Source organism: Garra rufa, chromosome 1, assembly GCF_049309525.1.
Source record: "Garra rufa chromosome 1, GarRuf1.0, whole genome shotgun sequence".
NCBI classification, from domain to species: Eukaryota; Metazoa; Chordata; class Actinopteri; order Cypriniformes; family Cyprinidae; genus Garra; species Garra rufa.
In genome coordinates, this window is record NC_133361.1 from 91,113,710 (window position 1) to 91,127,385 (window position 13,676).

The 13,676-nt window shown below is 50.8% G+C and overlaps 15 non-coding genes across 15 annotated transcripts; 3 read left to right on the top strand and 12 right to left on the bottom strand.

Moving 5' to 3' along the window:
• Positions 1-154: 154 nt before the first annotated feature.
• trnas-gcu (transfer RNA serine (anticodon GCU)) lies at positions 155-236 on the top strand. Its single transcript has one exon. It is a non-coding gene; the product is annotated as a tRNA-Ser (tRNA).
• Positions 237-1,237: 1,001 nt separating this feature from the next.
• trnan-guu (transfer RNA asparagine (anticodon GUU)) lies at positions 1,238-1,311 on the bottom strand. Its single transcript has one exon. It is a non-coding gene; the product is annotated as a tRNA-Asn (tRNA).
• Positions 1,312-2,443: 1,132 nt separating this feature from the next.
• LOC141283282 (U4 spliceosomal RNA) lies at positions 2,444-2,584 on the bottom strand. The gene has a single exon (XR_012338126.1). It is a non-coding gene; the product is annotated as a U4 spliceosomal RNA (small nuclear RNA).
• A 460-nt stretch (positions 2,585-3,044) lies between these two features.
• trnas-gcu (transfer RNA serine (anticodon GCU)) lies at positions 3,045-3,126 on the top strand. The gene has a single exon. It is a non-coding gene; the product is annotated as a tRNA-Ser (tRNA).
• Positions 3,127-4,127: 1,001 nt separating this feature from the next.
• Positions 4,128-4,201, bottom strand: trnan-guu (transfer RNA asparagine (anticodon GUU)). Its single transcript has one exon. It is a non-coding gene; the product is annotated as a tRNA-Asn (tRNA).
• Positions 4,202-5,333: 1,132 nt separating this feature from the next.
• On the bottom strand, positions 5,334-5,474 carry LOC141283289 (U4 spliceosomal RNA). Its single transcript, XR_012338127.1, has one exon. It is a non-coding gene; the product is annotated as a U4 spliceosomal RNA (small nuclear RNA).
• A 460-nt stretch (positions 5,475-5,934) lies between these two features.
• Positions 5,935-6,016, top strand: trnas-gcu (transfer RNA serine (anticodon GCU)). Its single transcript has one exon. It is a non-coding gene; the product is annotated as a tRNA-Ser (tRNA).
• Positions 6,017-7,017: 1,001 nt separating this feature from the next.
• trnan-guu (transfer RNA asparagine (anticodon GUU)) lies at positions 7,018-7,091 on the bottom strand. The gene has a single exon. It is a non-coding gene; the product is annotated as a tRNA-Asn (tRNA).
• A 201-nt stretch (positions 7,092-7,292) lies between these two features.
• trnak-cuu (transfer RNA lysine (anticodon CUU)) lies at positions 7,293-7,365 on the bottom strand. The gene has a single exon. It is a non-coding gene; the product is annotated as a tRNA-Lys (tRNA).
• Positions 7,366-8,223: 858 nt separating this feature from the next.
• Positions 8,224-8,364, bottom strand: LOC141283295 (U4 spliceosomal RNA). Its single transcript, XR_012338128.1, has one exon. It is a non-coding gene; the product is annotated as a U4 spliceosomal RNA (small nuclear RNA).
• Positions 8,365-9,907: 1,543 nt separating this feature from the next.
• trnan-guu (transfer RNA asparagine (anticodon GUU)) lies at positions 9,908-9,981 on the bottom strand. The gene has a single exon. It is a non-coding gene; the product is annotated as a tRNA-Asn (tRNA).
• Positions 9,982-10,182: 201 nt separating this feature from the next.
• Positions 10,183-10,255, bottom strand: trnak-cuu (transfer RNA lysine (anticodon CUU)). The gene has a single exon. It is a non-coding gene; the product is annotated as a tRNA-Lys (tRNA).
• An 858-nt stretch (positions 10,256-11,113) lies between these two features.
• Positions 11,114-11,254, bottom strand: LOC141283489 (U4 spliceosomal RNA). Its single transcript, XR_012338159.1, has one exon. It is a non-coding gene; the product is annotated as a U4 spliceosomal RNA (small nuclear RNA).
• A 1,543-nt stretch (positions 11,255-12,797) lies between these two features.
• On the bottom strand, positions 12,798-12,871 carry trnan-guu (transfer RNA asparagine (anticodon GUU)). The gene has a single exon. It is a non-coding gene; the product is annotated as a tRNA-Asn (tRNA).
• Positions 12,872-13,072: 201 nt separating this feature from the next.
• On the bottom strand, positions 13,073-13,145 carry trnak-cuu (transfer RNA lysine (anticodon CUU)). Its single transcript has one exon. It is a non-coding gene; the product is annotated as a tRNA-Lys (tRNA).
• Positions 13,146-13,676: the final 531 nt, after the last annotated feature.

The following is a 13,676-nucleotide window of genomic DNA, read 5'->3' on the forward strand; positions in this document are numbered from 1 at the left end:
TTAGCACTGGACCTTAATCTAGGTCCTGGGGACCCCATGCTGAACTTTTTGTGTGTCCTCCTTATCTAACACACTCAGTTCAGTTCTTTGAGTTCTCTACTAATGAGCTGATGATCTGAATCGGGAGTGCTAAATAAAAGACGCCACGTAATATGACGAGGTGGCCGAGTGGTTAAGGCGATGGACTGCTAATCCATTGTGCTCTGCACGCGTGGGTTCGAATCCCATCCTCGTCGTTTGGTACATTTAGCAGTGATCCTCGGTCCTGGGGACCCCACTCTGCAATTTTTGTGTGTCTTCCCTATCTGACACACTCAGTTCAGTTCACCGAGCGCTCTACTAATGAGCTGGTGGTCTGAATCGGGAGTGTTAAACAAAAGGACCGCGCAAAACGAAAGGTGGTCGAGTGGTTAAGGCGATGCAAGGCTAGTCCGTTGTGCTCGGCACGCCTTGGTTTGTGTGGGTTCGAATCCCATCCTCTTCATTTGATGCTTTAGCACCACTGAGAGCCCACCGGAACAGACAGGCCCAACCTGTTTACGATGGGTAGCGGCGAGCTGTGACTGTGCTGTAGTTTATTGATAACTGCCGCAAAGTCTTGAGAACATATTGACAAAACAACAAGTCTTCTGGCTCCGGCACGCTATGATCGGTGGACACCTCTTTGACGAGGACCAACAACCAGCCACGCCAATAAAAGGAAACAAAACGAAGCAAGACTATCTTTCTCAACAAGCCTCCAGAGAGACTGGCAAAAATTGCCGATGCTGACTGTATTTTCAAGTCATCCCGGTGGGGTATTGGGTATTGACTTTGTGGCAACATGGAACTTTTGCATCTACATTAATATTAGTCTGTTTCTTCTTATTCTGAGGTCACCGTAGCCACCAGATCCATTCTGTATTCCGATCTGATGGTCACTACAGTCCCCCGGTTCCAGTCCGTACCAAGAGCAGATAGTGGATCAGCACCTTCAGCCGAATGTCAGCGGAAACTATGTCAACTAGATGAGCCCCAGAGACAGATCATCAGTAAAGAAGGCATCCACATGCCACAGCAAACTACTCGAGCTGGTGAAAATGTTCACCAAACACCCGCCGCTGAATTCTTTTAAAACAAGCCAGCTTATTGAAGGTGCACAAGATAAACGCCCTGAGAAAGCTGTGCCTCGCAACCCTAAGAATGGCATAGGCGTTAGTGGACACCTGACGCGCGTGCAAAACTCCGGCATTTCACACGTCCCTGGGTGGGCTCGAACCACCAACCTTTCGGTTAACAGCCGAACGCGCTAACCGATTGCGCCACAGAGACATCCGCTGTTGCTTGCTGCCGCCGGATCACCGGTGTAAAAGCAAGGGTTAGGGTTAGTGATAGGGATTAAAATCGCTCGCACTAACAGCGACATCTGTTTTGAAAGATGTTTCCGGAGCTCGCAAAATCCACTCAGCCTGCGCGGCGAATGGGCACGCTGGAGCCCGCCACCCTTTTGGGAAGAAAGAGAGTCAACAGAGCCGCCCAACGTGGGGCTCGAACACACGACCCTGAGATTAAGAGTCTCATGCTCTACCGACTGAGCTAGCCGGGCTGGTCGTGGGCTTCTTCACCGGGTCGGACCCAGTTTTCATCGGCCCCCAAATTACACAGGCGAAACGGAGGCTCTCGCGTTGTGCGAGACTGTCGAGCCCTCCCCGTGGGTAGGGCTTAGAGCAGGCTTAGAGTTTTCTTCTGTCGGTTTTGACCCAATCTATTTTTGGGAAGCGCAGTTTGACCCAGCAGTGCGGGCCAACAACACGTTCTGTTTTGCCGCGTGAAGGCGGGTCAATGCTTTGGACAGCGTATGGTTGAGATGTGATTTTCCACCAATTTGGGGCACCTTTCTTAAGGAAATCAAGGATGATTTGATGGGAAATGGCAAACTGCTGTAGCGTTTGGCTAACAAGCCAAAGCTACAAAGGATGTACCGGTGCCCCGTCGTCCGAGCAGAATCCACATTCGGCCGTAATCGGAGGTTACTACTAACGTTCGATTGTGTCTCATAGGGAGTTTGACGCAGGGCCTCAGTGGAAAACAGGCCCTCGGCGGCTGAAACAAAAGACGAAGAAGGCATCCACATGCACATGATTCAGGAGTGTTAAACAAAGAAACCACGCAAGATGACGAGGTGGTCCAGCGGTTAAGGCGGTGGAAGGCTAATACATTGTGCTCGACATGCACTGGAAGCTTTAGCGCCACTGAGAGCCCACCGGACCAGACAGGCCCAACCTGTTTACGATGGGTAACGGTGAGCTGTAATTGCGCTGCAGTTTAATGATACCCGTCTTGAGGACATATTTACAAAACAACAAGCCTTCTGGCTCTGGCGCTCAATCATCAGCAGACACCTTTTCAACGAGAAGCAAAACCTAAACGAAACAAGACTACTTTTTCTCAACAATACTCTAAGCCTCCAGAGAGGCTAGCAAAAATTGCCAAAGCTGACTGTATTTCAAGTCATCCTGGCGGGGTATTGGGTAAAGTTTTCAACCAGCAATGATCGCGCCTCGGATAAACCTCACAGGCTACAATATTGCCTCTGCGAAAGAATGCCGGCGACGGTCGTGACCTTTTCAGGCACCTACGTGGATGTGAACCGACAAGGTGGTAGCAAGCTTTAAACTGCCGCACAAACAGTCTCCTGGCACGGGTTGCTGCACCGTGTTTCTACGGAACAGATTAGAGGTGTGTAAAAGACGGCTCATTCACTATTCCCTCTGTGCTCAAAACAGCCTGCTGAAAGCACAGCAGCAGCTGAAAAGGTCCGCAGCATGGCCTCTCTCAGTCAGCAAGGGGGCGGGGAGGCCGAGTGGTTAAGGCGATGGACTGCTAATCCCATCCTTGTCGTTCGGTTCCTTTAGCACTGGACCTTGATCTAGGTCCTGGGGACCCCATGCTGAACTTTTTGTGTGTCCTCCTTATCTAACACACTCAGTTCAGTTCTTTGAGTTCTCTACTAATGAGCTGATGATCTGAATCGGGAGTGCTAAATAAAAGACGCCACGTAATATGACGAGGTGGCCGAGTGGTTAAGGCGATGGACTGCTAATCCATTGTGCTCTGCACGCGTGGGTTCGAATCCCATCCTCGTCGTTCGGTACATTTAGCAGTGATCCTCGGTCCTGGGGACCCCACTCTGCAATTTTTGTGTGTCTTCCCTATCTGACACACTCAGTTCAGTTCACCGAGCGCTCTACTAATGAGCTGGTGGTCTGAATCGGGAGTGTTAAACAAAAGGACCGCGCAAAACGAAAGGTGGTCGAGTGGTTAAGGCGATGCAAGGCTAGTCCGTTGTGCTCGGCACGCCTTGGTTTGTGTGGGTTCCAATCCCATCCTCTTCATTTGATGCTTTAGCACCACTGAGAGCCCACCGGAACAGACAGGCCCAACCTGTTTACGATGGGTAGCGGCGAGCTGTGACTGTGCTGTAGTTTATTGATAACTGCCGCAAAGTCTTGAGAACATATTGACAAAACAACAAGTCTTCTGGCTCCGGCACGCTATGATCGGTGGACACCTCTTTGACGAGGACCAACAACCAGCCACGCCAATAAAAGGAAACAAAACGAAGCAAGACTATCTTTCTCAACAAGCCTCCAGAGAGACTGGCAAAAATTGCCGATGCTGACTGTATTTTCAAGTCATCCCGGTGGGGTATTGGGTATTGACTTTGTGGCAACATGGAACTTTTGCATCTACATTAATATTAGTCTGTTTCTTCTTATTCTGAGGTCACCGTAGCCACCAGATCCATTCTGTATTCCGATCTGATGGTCACTACAGTCCCCCGGTTCCAGTCCGTACCAAGAGCAGATAGTGGATCAGCACCTTCAGCCGAATGTCAGCGGAAACTATGTCAACTAGATGAGCCCCAGAGACAGATCATCAGTAAAGAAGGCATCCACATGCCACAGCAAACTACTCGAGCTGGTGAAAATGTTCACCAAACACCCGCCGCTGAATTCTTTTAAAACAAGCCAGCTTATTGAAGGTGCACAAGATAAACGCCCTGAGAAAGCTGTGCCTCGCAACCCTAAGAATGGCATAGGCGTTAGTGGACACCTGACGCGCGTGCAAAACTCCGGCATTTCACACGTCCCTGGGTGGGCTCGAACCACCAACCTTTCGGTTAACAGCCGAACGCGCTAACCGATTGCGCCACAGAGACATCCGCTGTTGCTTGCTGCCGCCGGATCACCGGTGTAAAAGCAAGGGTTAGGGTTAGTGATAGGGATTAAAATCGCTCGCACTAACAGCGACATCTGTTTTGAAAGATGTTTCCGGAGCTCGCAAAATCCACTCAGCCTGCGCGGCGAATGGGCACGCTGGAGCCCGCCACCCTTTTGGGAAGAAAGAGAGTCAACAGAGCCGCCCAACGTGGGGCTCGAACACACGACCCTGAGATTAAGAGTCTCATGCTCTACCGACTGAGCTAGCCGGGCTGGTCGTGGGCTTCTTCACCGGGTCGGACCCAGTTTTCATCGGCCCCCAAATTACACAGGCGAAACGGAGGCTCTCGCGTTGTGCGAGACTGTCGAGCCCTCCCCGTGGGTAGGGCTTAGAGCAGGCTTAGAGTTTTCTTCTGTCGGTTTTGACCCAATCTATTTTTGGGAAGCGCAGTTTGACCCAGCAGTGCGGGCCAACAACACGTTCTGTTTTGCCGCGTGAAGGCGGGTCAATGCTTTGGACAGCGTATGGTTGAGATGTGATTTTCCACCAATTTGGGGCACCTTTCTTAAGGAAATCAAGGATGATTTGATGGGAAATGGCAAACTGCTGTAGCGTTTGGCTAACAAGCCAAAGCTACAAAGGATGTACCGGTGCCCCGTCGTCCGAGCAGAATCCACATTCGGCCGTAATCGGAGGTTACTACTAACGTTCGATTGTGTCTCATAGGGAGTTTGACGCAGGGCCTCAGTGGAAAACAGGCCCTCGGCGGCTGAAACAAAAGACGAAGAAGGCATCCACATGCACATGATTCAGGAGTGTTAAACAAAGAAACCACGCAAGATGACGAGGTGGTCCAGCGGTTAAGGCGGTGGAAGGCTAATACATTGTGCTCGACATGCACTGGAAGCTTTAGCGCCACTGAGAGCCCACCGGACCAGACAGGCCCAACCTGTTTACGATGGGTAACGGTGAGCTGTAATTGCGCTGCAGTTTAATGATACCCGTCTTGAGGACATATTTACAAAACAACAAGCCTTCTGGCTCTGGCGCTCAATCATCAGCAGACACCTTTTCAACGAGAAGCAAAACCTAAACGAAACAAGACTACTTTTTCTCAACAATACTCTAAGCCTCCAGAGAGGCTAGCAAAAATTGCCAAAGCTGACTGTATTTCAAGTCATCCTGGCGGGGTATTGGGTAAAGTTTTCAACCAGCAATGATCGCGCCTCGGATAAACCTCACAGGCTACAATATTGCCTCTGCGAAAGAATGCCGGCGACGGTCGTGACCTTTTCAGGCACCTACGTGGATGTGAACCGACAAGGTGGTAGCAAGCTTTAAACTGCCGCACAAACAGTCTCCTGGCACGGGTTGCTGCACCGTGTTTCTACGGAACAGATTAGAGGTGTGTAAAAGACGGCTCATTCACTATTCCCTCTGTGCTCAAAACAGCCTGCTGAAAGCACAGCAGCAGCTGAAAAGGTCCGCAGCATGGCCTCTCTCAGTCAGCAAGGGGGCGGGGAGGCCGAGTGGTTAAGGCGATGGACTGCTAATCCCATCCTTGTCGTTCGGTTCCTTTAGCACTGGACCTTAATCTAGGTCCTGGGGACCCCATGCTGAACTTTTTGTGTGTCCTCCTTATCTAACACACTCAGTTCAGTTCTTTGAGTTCTCTACTAATGAGCTGATGATCTGAATCGGGAGTGCTAAATAAAAGACGCCACGTAATATGACGAGGTGGCCGAGTGGTTAAGGCGATGGACTGCTAATCCATTGTGCTCTGCACGCGTGGGTTCGAATCCCATCCTCGTCGTTCGGTACATTTAGCAGTGATCCTCGGTCCTGGGGACCCCACTCTGCAATTTTTGTGTGTCTTCCCTATCTGACACACTCAGTTCAGTTCACCGAGCGCTCTACTAATGAGCTGGTGGTCTGAATCGGGAGTGTTAAACAAAAGGACCGCGCAAAACGAAAGGTGGTCGAGTGGTTAAGGCGATGCAAGGCTAGTCCGTTGTGCTCGGCACGCCTTGGTTTGTGTGGGTTCCAATCCCATCCTCTTCATTTGATGCTTTAGCACCACTGAGAGCCCACCGGAACAGGCAGGCCCAACCTGTTTACGATGGGTAGCGGCGAGCTGTGACTGTGCTGTAGTTTATTGATAACTGCCGCAAAGTCTTGAGAACATATTGACAAAACAACAAGTCTTCTGGCTCCGGCACGCTATGATCGGTGGACACCTCTTTGACGAGGACCAACAACCAGCCACGCCAATAAAAGGAAACAAAACGAAGCAAGACTATCTTTCTCAACAAGCCTCCAGAGAGACTGGCAAAAATTGCCGATGCTGACTGTATTTTCAAGTCATCCCGGTGGGGTATTGGGTATTGACTTTGTGGCAACATGGAACTTTTGCATCTACATTAATATTAGTCTGTTTCTTCTTATTCTGAGGTCACCGTAGCCACCAGATCCATTCTGTATTCCGATCTGATGGTCACTACAGTCCCCCGGTTCCAGTCCGTACCAAGAGCAGATAGTGGATCAGCACCTTCAGCCGAATGTCAGCGGAAACTATGTCAACTAGATGAGCCCCAGAGACAGATCATCAGTAAAGAAGGCATCCACATGCCACAGCAAACTACTCGAGCTGGTGAAAATGTTCACCAAACACCCGCCGCTGAATTCTTTTAAAACAAGCCAGCTTATTGAAGGTGCACAAGATAAACGCCCTGAGAAAGCTGTGCCTCGCAACCCTAAGAATGGCATAGGCGTTAGTGGACACCTGACGCGCGTGCAAAACTCCGGCATTTCACACGTCCCTGGGTGGGCTCGAACCACCAACCTTTCGGTTAACAGCCGAACGCGCTAACCGATTGCGCCACAGAGACAGCCGCTGTTTCTTGCTGCCGCCGGATCACCGGTGTAAAAGCAAGGGTTAGGGTTAGTGATAGGGATTAAAATCGCTCGCACTAACAGCGACATCTGTTTTGAAAGATGTTTCCGGAGCTCGCAAAATCCACTCAGCCTGCGCGGCGAATGGGCACGCTGGAGCCCGCCACCCTTTTGGGAAGAAAGAGAGTCAACAGAGCCGCCCAACGTGGGGCTCGAACCCACGACCCTGAGATTAAGAGTCTCATGCTCTACCGACTGAGCTAGCCGGGCTGGTCGTGGGCTTCTTCACCGGGTCGGACCCAGTTTTCATCGGGCCCCAAATTACACAGGCGAAACGGAGGCTCTCGCGTTGTGCGAGACTGTCGAGCCCTCCCCGTGGGTAGGGCTTAGAGCAGGCTTAGAGTTTTCTTCTGTCGGTTTTGACCCAATCTATTTTTGGGAAGCGCAGTTTGACCCAGCAGTGCGGGCCAACAACACGTTCTGTTTTGCCGCGTGAAGGCGGGTCAATGCTTTGGACAGCGTATGGTTGAGATGTGATTTTCCACCAATTTGGGGCACCTTTCTTAAGGAAATCAAGGATGATTTGATGGGAAATGGCAAACTGCTGTAGCGTTTGGCTAACAAGCCAAAGCTACAAAGGATGTACCGGTGCCCCGTCGTCCGAGCAGAATCCACATTCGGCCGTAATCGGAGGTTACTACTAACGTTCGATTGTGTCTCATAGGGAGTTTGACGCAGGGCCTCAGTGGAAAACAGGCCCTCGGCGGCTGAAACAAAAGACGAAGAAGGCATCCACATGCACATGATTCAGGAGTGTTAAACAAAGAAACCACGCAAGATGACGAGGTGGTCCAGCGGTTAAGGCGGTGGAAGGCTAATACATTGTGCTCGACATGCACTGGAAGCTTTAGCGCCACTGAGAGCCCACCGGACCAGACAGGCCCAACCTGTTTACGATGGGTAACGGTGAGCTGTAATTGCGCTGCAGTTTAATGATACCCGTCTTGAGGACATATTTACAAAACAACAAGCCTTCTGGCTCTGGCGCTCAATCATCAGCAGACACCTTTTCAACGAGAAGCAAAACCTAAACGAAACAAGACTACTTTTTCTCAACAATACTCTAAGCCTCCAGAGAGGCTAGCAAAAATTGCCAAAGCTGACTGTATTTCAAGTCATCCTGGCGGGGTATTGGGTAAAGTTTTCAACCAGCAATGATCGCGCCTCGGATAAACCTCACAGGCTACAATATTGCCTCTGCGAAAGAATGCCGGCGACGGTCGTGACCTTTTCAGGCACCTACGTGGATGTGAACCGACAAGGTGGTAGCAAGCTTTAAACTGCCGCACAAACAGTCTCCTGGCACGGGTTGCTGCACCGTGTTTCTACGGAACAGATTAGAGGTGTGTAAAAGACGGCTCATTCACTATTCCCTCTGTGCTCAAAACAGCCTGCTGAAAGCACAGCAGCAGCTGAAAAGGTCCGCAGCATGGCCTCTCTCAGTCAGCAAGGGGGCGGGGAGGCCGAGTGGTTAAGGCGATGGACTGCTAATCCCATCCTTGTCGTTCGGTTCCTTTAGCACTGGACCTTAATCTAGGTCCTGGGGACCCCATGCTGAACTTTTTGTGTGTCCTCCTTATCTAACACACTCAGTTCAGTTCTTTGAGTTCTCTACTAATGAGCTGATGATCTGAATCGGGAGTGCTAAATAAAAGACGCCACGTAATATGACGAGGTGGCCGAGTGGTTAAGGCGATGGACTGCTAATCCATTGTGCTCTGCACGCGTGGGTTCGAATCCCATCCTTGTCGTTCGGTACATTTAGCAGTGATCCTCGGTCCTGGGGACCCCACTCTGCAATTTTTGTGTGTCTTCCCTATCTGACACACTCAGTTCAGTTCACCGAGCGCTCTACTAATGAGCTGGTGGTCTGAATCGGGAGTGTTAAACAAAAGGACCGCGCAAAACGAAAGGTGGTCGAGTGGTTAAGGCGATGCAAGGCTAGTCCGTTGTGCTCGGCACGCCTTGGTTTGTGTGGGTTCCAATCCCATCCTCTTCATTTGATGCTTTAGCACCACTGAGAGCCCACCGGAACAGGCAGGCCCAACCTGTTTACGATGGGTAGCGGCGAGCTGTGACTGTGCTGTAGTTTATTGATAACTGCCGCAAAGTCTTGAGAACATATTGACAAAACAACAAGTCTTCTGGCTCCGGCACGCTATGATCGGTGGACACCTCTTTGACGAGGACCAACAACCAGCCACGCCAATAAAAGGAAACAAAACGAAGCAAGACTATCTTTCTCAACAAGCCTCCAGAGAGACTGGCAAAAATTGCCGATGCTGACTGTATTTTCAAGTCATCCCGGTGGGGTATTGGGTATTGACTTTGTGGCAACATGGAACTTTTGCATCTACATTAATATTAGTCTGTTTCTTCTTATTCTGAGGTCACCGTAGCCACCAGATCCATTCTGTATTCCGATCTGATGGTCACTACAGTCCCCCGGTTCCAGTCCGTACCAAGAGCAGATAGTGGATCAGCACCTTCAGCCGAATGTCAGCGGAAACTATGTCAACTAGATGAGCCCCAGAGACAGATCATCAGTAAAGAAGGCATCCACATGCCACAGCAAACTACTCGAGCTGGTGAAAATGTTCACCAAACACCCGCCGCTGAATTCTTTTAAAACAAGCCAGCTTATTGAAGGTGCACAAGATAAACGCCCTGAGAAAGCTGTGCCTCGCAACCCTAAGAATGGCATAGGCGTTAGTGGACACCTGACGCGCGTGCAAAACTCCGGCATTTCACACGTCCCTGGGTGGGCTCGAACCACCAACCTTTCGGTTAACAGCCGAACGCGCTAACCGATTGCACCACAGAGACAGCCGCTGTTTCTTGCTGCCGCCGGATCACCGGTGTAAAAGCAAGGGTTAGGGTTAGTGATAGGGATTAAAATCGCTCGCACTAACAGCGACATCTGTTTTGAAAGATGTTTCCGGAGCTCGCAAAATCCACTCAGCCTGCGCGGCGAATGGGCACGCTGGAGCCCGCCACCCTTTTGGGAAGAAAGAGAGTCAACAGAGCCGCCCAACGTGGGGCTCGAACCCACGACCCTGAGATTAAGAGTCTCATGCTCTACCGACTGAGCTAGCCGGGCTGGTCGTGGGCTTCTTCACCGGGTCGGACCCAGTTTTCATCGGCCCCCAAATTACACAGGCGAAACGGAGGCTCTCGCGTTGTGCGAGACTGTCGAGCCCTCCCCGTGGGTAGGGCTTAGAGCAGGCTTAGAGTTTTCTTCTGTCGGTTTTGACCCAATCTATTTTTGGGAAGCGCAGTTTGACCCAGCAGTGCGGGCCAACAACACGTTCTGTTTTGCCGCGTGAAGGCGGGTCAATGCTTTGGACAGCGTATGGTTGAGATGTGATTTTCCACCAATTTGGGGCACCTTTCTTAAGGAAATCAAGGATGATTTGATGGGAAATGGCAAACTGCTGTAGCGTTTGGCTAACAAGCCAAAGCTACAAAGGATGTACCGGTGCCCCGTCGTCCGAGCAGAATCCACATTCGGCCGTAATCGGAGGTTACTACTAACGTTCGATTGTGTCTCATAGGGAGTTTGACGCAGGGCCTCAGTGGAAAACAGGCCCTCGGCGGCTGAAACAAAAGACGAAGAAGGCATCCACATGCACATGATTCAGGAGTGTTAAACAACGAAACCACGCAAGATGACGAGGTGGTCCAGCGGTTAAGGCGGTGGAAGGCTAATACATTGTGCTCGACATGCACTGGAAGCTTTAGCGCCACTGAGAGCCCACCGGACCAGACAGGCCCAACCTGTTTACGATGGGTAACGGTGAGCTGTAATTGCGCTGCAGTTTAATGATACCCGTCTTGAGGACATATTTACAAAACAACAAGCCTTCTGGCTCTGGCGCTCAATCATCAGCAGACACCTTTTCAACGAGAAGCAAAACCTAAACGAAACAAGACTACTTTTTCTCAACAATACTCTAAGCCTCCAGAGAGGCTAGCAAAAATTGCCAAAGCTGACTGTATTTCAAGTCATCATGGCGGGGTATTGGGTAAAGTTTTCAACCAGCAATGATCGCGCCTCGGATAAACCTCACAGGCTACAATATTGCCTCTGCGAAAGAATGCCGGCGACGGTCGTGACCTTTTCAGGCACCTACGTGGATGTGAACCGACAAGGTGGTAGCAAGCTTTAAACTGCCGCACAAACAGTCTCCTGGCACGGGTTGCTGCAACGTGTTTCTACGGAACAGATTAGAGGTGTGTAAAAGACGGCTCATTCACTATTCCCTCTGTGCTCAAAACAGCCTGCTGAAAGCACAGCAGCAGCTGAAAAGGTCCGCAGCATGGCCTCTCTCAGTCAGCAAGGGGGCGGGGAGGCCGAGTGGTTAAGGCGATGGACTGCTAATCCCATCCTTGTCGTTCGGTTCCTTTAGCACTGGACCTTAATCTAGGTCCTGGGGACCCCATGCTGAACTTTTTGTGTGTCCTCCTTATCTAACACACTCAGTTCAGTTCTTTGAGTTCTCTACTAATGAGCTGATGATCTGAATCGGGAGTGCTAAATAAAAGACGCCACGTAATATGACGAGGTGGCCGCGTGGTTAAGGCGATGGACTGCTAATCCATTGTGCTCTGCACGCGTGGGTTCGAATCCCATCCTCGTCGTTCGGTACATTTAGCAGTGATCCTCGGTCCTGGGGACCCCACTCTGCAATTTTTGTGTGTCTTCCCTATCTGACACACTCAGTTCAGTTCACCGAGCGCTCTACTAATGAGCTGGTGGTCTGAATCGGGAGTGTTAAACAAAAGGACCGCGCAAAACGAAAGGTGGTCGAGTGGTTAAGGCGATGCAAGGCTAGTCCGTTGTGCTCGGCACGCCTTGGTTTGTGTGGGTTCGAATCCCATCCTCTTCATTTGATGCTTTAGCACCACTGAGAGCCCACCGGAACAGACAGGCCCAACCTGTTTACGATGGGTAGCGGCGAGCTGTGACTGTGCTGTAGTTTATTGATAACTGCCGCAAAGTCTTGAGAACATATTGACAAAACAACAAGTCTTCTGGCTCCGGCACGCTATGATCGGTGGACACCTCTTTGACGAGGACCAACAACCAGCCACGCCAATAAAAGGAAACAAAACGAAGCAAGACTATCTTTCTCAACAAGCCTCCAGAGAGACTGGCAAAAATTGCCGATGCTGACTGTATTTTCAAGTCATCCCGGTGGGGTATTGGGTATTGACTTTGTGGCAACATGGAACTTTTGCATCTACATTAATATTAGTCTGTTTCTTCTTATTCTGAGGTCACCGTAGCCACCAGATCCATTCTGTATTCCGATCTGATGGTCACTACAGTCCCCCGGTTCCAGTCCGTACCAAGAGCAGATAGTGGATCAGCACCTTCAGCCGAATGTCAGCGGAAACTATGTCAACTAGATGAGCCCCAGAGACAGATCATCAGTAAAGAAGGCATCCACATGCCACAGCAAACTACTCGAGCTGGTGAAAATGTTCACCAAACACCCGCCGCTGAATTCTTTTAAAACAAGCCAGCTTATTGAAGGTGCACAAGATAAACGCCCTGAGAAAGCTGTGCCTCGCAACCCTAAGAATGGCATAGGCGTTAGTGGACACCTGACGCGCGTGCAAAACTCCGGCATTTCACACGTCCCTGGGTGGGCTCGAACCACCAACCTTTCGGTTAACAGCCGAACGCGCTAACCGATTGCGCCACAGAGACAGCCGCTGTTGCTTGCTGCCGCCGGATCACCGGTGTAAAAGCAAGGGTTAGGGTTAGTGATAGGGATTAAAATCGCTCGCACTAACAGCGACATCTGTTTTGAAAGATGTTTCCGGAGCTCGCAAAATCCACTCAGCCTGCGCGGCGAATGGGCACGCTGGAGCCCGCCACCCTTTTGGGAAGAAAGAGAGTCAACAGAGCCGCCCAACGTGGGGCTCGAACCCACGACCCTGAGATTAAGAGTCTCATGCTCTACCGACTGAGCTAGCCGGGCTGGTCGTGGGCTTCTTCACCGGGTCGGACCCAGTTTTCATCGGGCCCCAAATTACACAGGCGAAACGGAGGCTCTCGCGTTGTGCGAGACTGTCGAGCCCTCCCCGTGGGTAGGGCTTAGAGCAGGCTTAGAGTTTTCTTCTGTCGGTTTTGACCCAATCTATTTTTGGGAAGCGCAGTTTGACCCAGCAGTGCGGGCCAACAACACGTTCTGTTTTGCCGCGTGAAGGCGGGTCAATGCTTTGGACAGCGTATGGTTGAGATGTGATTTTCCACCAATTTGGGGCACCTTTCTTAAGGAAATCAAGGATGATTTGATGGGAAATGGCAAACTGCTGTAGCGTTTGGCTAACAAGCCAAAGCTACAAAGGATGTACCGGTGCCCCGTCGTCCGAGCAGAATCCACATTCGGCCGTAATCGGAGGTTACTACTAACGTTCGATTGTGTCTCATAGGGAGTTTGACGCAGGGCCTCAGTGGAAAACAGGCCCTCGGCGGCTGAAACAAAAGACGAAGAAGGCATCCACATGCA